The sequence below is a fragment of the Chaetodon trifascialis genome, chromosome 15 (genome assembly GCF_039877785.1).
Source record: "Chaetodon trifascialis isolate fChaTrf1 chromosome 15, fChaTrf1.hap1, whole genome shotgun sequence".
In the NCBI taxonomy this organism is placed as follows: Eukaryota; Metazoa; Chordata; class Actinopteri; order Chaetodontiformes; family Chaetodontidae; genus Chaetodon; species Chaetodon trifascialis.
Window position 1 is genome coordinate 4,802,866 of NC_092070.1, and position 6,000 is coordinate 4,808,865.

Consider the following 6,000-nt stretch of genomic DNA (forward strand, 5'->3'; position numbering starts at 1 on the left):
AAAATACAAACCTCTCTGCCAGCATGAGTCAAATTTGAAACTTTTGGTTATATAAATGAAAGTGATTTGATATTTACTAAAACATCCACTTCAACAATGATGTTACAGAGAATACTCTTCCAGTATACCTTTAGTTATGGTAACATGTTAAAATAAGCCCTAATGAACTGCTTTATGCTTACAGCTGAGTGATTAAAATGCTGGAAAAGGCATTAAATGACTGCAGGAGTGTAGTTCACCATCATTCACGTTGGTTTAGTATAGCTGTTGTATTTCTGTGTTATTAAGGCCTCGCTGTCTCTTCCACAGTTTGTTTCACTGGGAATAAACTGGAGTCAGTCATTAAGTTCATGAGGTGTGTTCAGTTAACCTGTGCTACCAAAACAAAGCTGAACAATCAGAATGACGGCAAACAGTCCCTGGATTTAACAAAAACATGGAGGAGCTCCACATCCAAAACGGGATCCATTTATTATCCAAAAGGTGGCAAAGTGTGAAAACCTGAGAGGAAAGTGGACGTTTGAGCCGTAAGAGCAGCTTCGACTGACACGGTCTGTCGTGGTGCTGCCTTTTTCCCACTTTGTCACTTTTGGATATGCCATAAATACATTAGTTTCTGTCGTTTTTTTCTATATTATAAGGCTGTTTATCTTTGCTGCACACACCTGATGCTCGATGACAAGCCTGGATTTACGAGCACAGACTTTTCATGCTGATTATTTAGAATAAAGAACAGGAATTTGTTTGTCATCCTGTTTTTCCTACAAGTCCGTTCTGATGTGAAAATACAGCATCGTTCACTGAATTCACATTTCTCCAGACATGGTTGAAAACATGAACATATACATTCAATCACCAGATTAAAAACAGTTCAAATCGCATCTGCTCTTCTTCCTTTACAGAAAAATCCAAATATTCAAAAATGCAAATATTGTTCATTTCCAAAATTGAATTGCTGGACAAACCTGAAAAGTCCAAGTCCAAGTTTCAGGTTTCAGCACGTTAGTATAAATTACACTCTGGACCACGATTGGCTTCAGAATGGCGTGATGTCATAAATGCTTGTTCAGGTGTTGATCAGAGATTTCAGGTGAGCGCAGAGAAACTTCCTCCTTCAGCAGGTCAGTGTGAAAACAAACTGTGCATCCAGTGTTCTGCAGAGTGAAGGAAGAAGAAAACACCAGAGTGGAGAGAGAAATCATATTTTAATGTAGAATCATTGAAGAGAGGACCACTGACCTTTCTTCAGCGCAGGAGGCTGAGCGGCGAGGCCTCATCCCTCAGACTGAGGTGTCTGGGTACCTGTGGCTGAAGGAGGGGAGAGCCATTCATTCCTCTTCCACTGCGATTTCCCAAAATGAATAACCTTTATTTTTCTTCTGTTGCAGTCATTTAGACGGGACGAGTGCCGGCTAGTGAATCATTCCCAACTGTTTTAAGCATTTCAGGAACAAAAAAGACAGAACGATGTGGCTTTAACTGCTGTTCGCTTTCAAAAACACGAGTAAAATCATTAAAGGCTGGGAAAAAGTGTGAAAGTGGAGCTTGAGTTGGGGTAGTTTTTGTCAATACAATTTCAAGGTTAAGACTGAACATTCATGCTTAAAAAACAAAGAAAGAAAGAAAAAGCCAATTCCTGTTCATGTTAATAAAATGAGGCCTTCACATTTCAAATATGTTTTGTGTGGTGAGACAATACTAAATATGTACACTTAATACTAAATATAGCTTTCATCTGTGGGTTTCAATCATGACTGCAGCCTCAAAAACCAGCCCAGAGTGTTCCTCAGGGTTCATCTGTTAGACTGTGACAGAGGCTTCATGCTGAAACGTGTTAGTCCGACATGACTGTGCCATGACTGTAAAGGCATCTTGACTGTTTAAGAAAAGAGCGAGTGGAGTTTTCTGTTCGTCTTTGTATCCACATTCTGCTTCATGCAGGAGATCCTGTGTGGTTACAAATGCAGAATCTGAGGCCTAAATTGATCTCATTCAGTTTAAATTCAAATCTTAAGTTCACAAAGATACAAATCTGTCAGGCTGAGCTAAGAGGAAAGTGAATACAATGATCATGTAGAATATTTCTTGAGAGAAATGGCGCAATGTGGGATAAAAACATTTTTAATTCTGCCTTAATTTAGGCTGAATACTGGGAACATTTGAGTTCAGGTAGTTCTCAAACTGTTTGATGGTGCAAGTATCAAATCATTTTAATTCAACCATGGAATCCGACTGCTAACAACACCTCACCTTCATCACATACAGAATGAAACACCTTTTTGCACGGGGGCTCCACTTCCTGTACTGCCAGAAACAGGATGTGCTCACAGCGACAGAGAGTGAAGCAGCCTGCATGACAGATAAAGGCAGTGGTGTTGCAGTGATGGTCGTGTGGCCCTGCAGAAGACTGGAACTCCTCTGTGCAGTGTGATGGATTTACTGTGAGCTTCATTTACATGCTCATAAAATGTGTTTGTGAAAGGCCGGCATGAAAGAGGGAAATAAATGTATTTCCTGGAACAAACAGTGAGGAAACTATTCTCATCTGTTCATGAAGTAAAAATACTACAGGGTACAAACACACCAATCCTGCTTTAAAAACATCACTGAAGTAAAAGTACATGTCGGAAAAAATGTTCTGAAGGTAAAATTACTCAATTGGCCCTTGAGAGTGTTATATTATTCAATTATTATTCGTGATTATTTCATATGTATGTATAGCATTTTAATTAATACAAGTTTAGAAGATTTTCATTTATTTTCTGTATCAAATCTTAATTTGGAAAGTAACTACTAACTCTGTTGATCAGATAAATAGTAATTATAAGATTTCCCTACAACCTGCAGTGGAGTAGAAAGTATAAAATGCCATTAAGTACAGTTCAAGTACCACAAAACTGCTCTGAAATACTGGAGTAAATGTACTTGGTTACTTTTTCGCCACTGCATTCATTTTCAGTACTCCTCGTGGTTGACTTGTTAGCAGAAGTTTAATGGTTCTGTGACACATTTCACCTTTAGATCATTGATGGCTTCTTCCACTGCAGGCCAGAGGAGGTCTGGCTGCTGGGAGGAGCTGTCATGAGGAGGCTAAGGTCACACATGTGGAAGCACTGAGGTCTACGAAAGAGGCACAATTTTTTAAGCAAGGAAAAAAACAAGAAGCGCACAGCAAAAGGGCCACAATCAGCCCAACATCACGAGGGAAAGTAGTCCAGGAGTGCATCTCATTTATTTTAGTGAGGGTGTTTTTATTCAAGTGAAAGAGATCCAGCACAAAAACACAAGATGAGAATTATTCACGTGGTGTATTTGTACAAAACACACCCCGGGCTTTGTGAATGAGGTACAATCCGACAGAGGCACCATGAATAAGCTGTCAGCTGTCGACTGAATGGACTGTTTGCATCAGGTGTCACCGAGTGAGCAAACCTGCGCACAAAATCCCTGCTTCTTTTTTTCTTCTTCTTCTTCTATTTCAAGCTGTTCTTTCCACATTTTCAGTCCAGTAGATTAAAGGGGGATCTGGACTCCCTCGTGCACTGGATCCCAGTCAAACTGTTTTCATCACGCGCTGCACGGACGAATTCAACAAAAGAAAAAAAAGCAGAAAAAAAAAGAATTATTATTTCTGGGAGTTTAACCATTTATGACTCGGACTCACCGACCACGACTCCATCCAAATAATAGTCCAATATCCCTCATGTGGCGAACAGCGACAGGACTGCTGCTGCTGCTGCTGCTGCTACAAAGCACACAAAATGGAGAGAGGAGGAGGAGGAGGAGGAGGAAGGCGGGGGGTTTCCTCTGAGAGGAGAAAGCAAAAACAAAGCCCACGATGACAGGGGAAAATGTCCACTCCTGTCCTTAAAAGCGAGGCAATAAGCTCCAGATAACGACGACTGACTGAGAAAAATATAAGGCGGAAAAAAACAACAAAAAATAAAAAGCGGTATATTGGTCTGGAAAGCGCTACTTTTTCTTGTAGAATTAGTTTTAAAATGTTCAGATTTCAAAGGAAAGATGAGCAACAATGTTGGGAAAGATGGGGAAAGAACAAGTAAAGAGTTTCGTGAGGAGGAGGAGGAAGAAGGAGGAATAAGGATGGAGGAACAAACAAATCCTGAAGAGCTAAAAAGAAACTTCTTGCCGATATGTTTAAATACTTCTGACAAGTTCATTGGATGAAAATATTATTTAGCAACGTTTTATATTCATTAATATCTTTCGATGTTTTTTAGTTCGTTTATCGTTTGAATCTCACTTTAAACTGCCTTTCACTCCTGTTAATGATGCTTAAAATGACTGCAGCTGTTTACTCCGGCTGCGGTCAGACTGGGGCTCTGCTCCTGTCCGGGCCACTACCGCCACCAAGCGGCCGACACCGGCCACTACAGACGGGCCCGCGGTCCGCCACAGGCCGGGGCCTTCAGCTGGGAGGCCCGCTGAGGAGGCAAGAACTGTTCGGTCTTAACAAAATCTAAACTTTTAGTTGAAGAAAATTTCCTAAAATATTTTTCATCCATGTAGAAGCTTATTACATCTGATTTGGTCGGAATTTAATCGTGAAACGATCGGGCTCGGCTCACATGTTCGCGGCTTTCACGTTCATGTATTAACAAAATAAATATGAACGAAACACTCATTTTCGCTCCAAAATAATTTCCTTCAACGGATATGTATGATTTAATTCATGTTTTCTTCTGGAAAGCAAAGTGAATCTTTGTTTTGAGAAAGAAAAAAAAACATTTCCGGCTGGTCGCAACCAGTGTCACAGCTGTTACTAATTAACGCGCTCCTGTGCATGCTGGATTATTAACAGTCACAAGTCATTAATAGCACGCGGCTCCGGCAGTGTGTGCGCGAGCAAATCGCCGGTTTTGGATCACCGGCACGGGATCCGCAGAGCGGAGGCCCTGAAACGCCCGAACTGAGCCCGGCCATCGAAAAGATGAACGATTTTTTATCGATAACCAGCGTCGATACCGAACAAACGCCGCGTCCAATCACAAGTGGATATTAATTCACTGTAATCCGCACCCGAGTCCCGCGCGCCGGAATACTTCAAAGGCTGGAAACGGCCTGATAAAGGCGCGCGAGTCGGCTCATTCATTTCTTTAAGAGTTGAATTATAATGCGCGTTCACGCCACGTGCACGCAGTCTGACGGACAGTACTGATAGTGTTGGCTTAAATGGACACCTGATGACACGGCGTCACGTATTCGATAATAATTTAAGTTCATAATAAAAAAAATAATATTAATCAATGGCATTGAATACTTTGATATAAACCAGTCCAGCCTCGAATCCAAACACTTTGCTCAAGATCGGAAACTTTTTAAAATAAATGAATAAAATAACTAAAAAACTGTGTTTGTCCTCTTCAGATGGGCTTCACGTGAAATCACATCAAATATCACCCAGAGGACAAGATGCCAGAGCAAGGGAAGAGTTCCGCTGTGTTATTTTCCAATATTTAATTTAAAGTAATTCATTAGATTTAAGTGAGTTTCTGGTTAACTTGATGTGAGGTGTGGATCACAATTTAGATATCATTCTTAAAAAACCTCCCACACAGACTCAGACAGAGCTGCAGCGGATGTGAGGGAAGGATGGGAACTTAGATCTTGGATGAAACATGGTATGTTTTGCACACTAGAATCCGAACACTAATACATCAGTCTTGGCTTTCAAAAAGACTGTTATCATTTGACGCCGTTGGACGGCTCGAGGAAACACACTTTTTAAATGGAAACTACGTCATCAGCCTCGAGCAACTCATGCGAATTCAGATCTGCTGTCAACAGCTCGCCATGTGACTGAATATCGCTTGAATGTGGAGACTTCCTCTTTGTGTCAGTGGTGAAGAGAAAGTTGACCCACCCTTACAAGGACCTCACGTGACATCTCAGCTGGCGTTTTTCAGAGGGCACGTGGGAGACCTTGCAAATAGCCGGAAGTAGCTGCTGATGAGACCAGAATGAAGCTTTGTGGCCTCC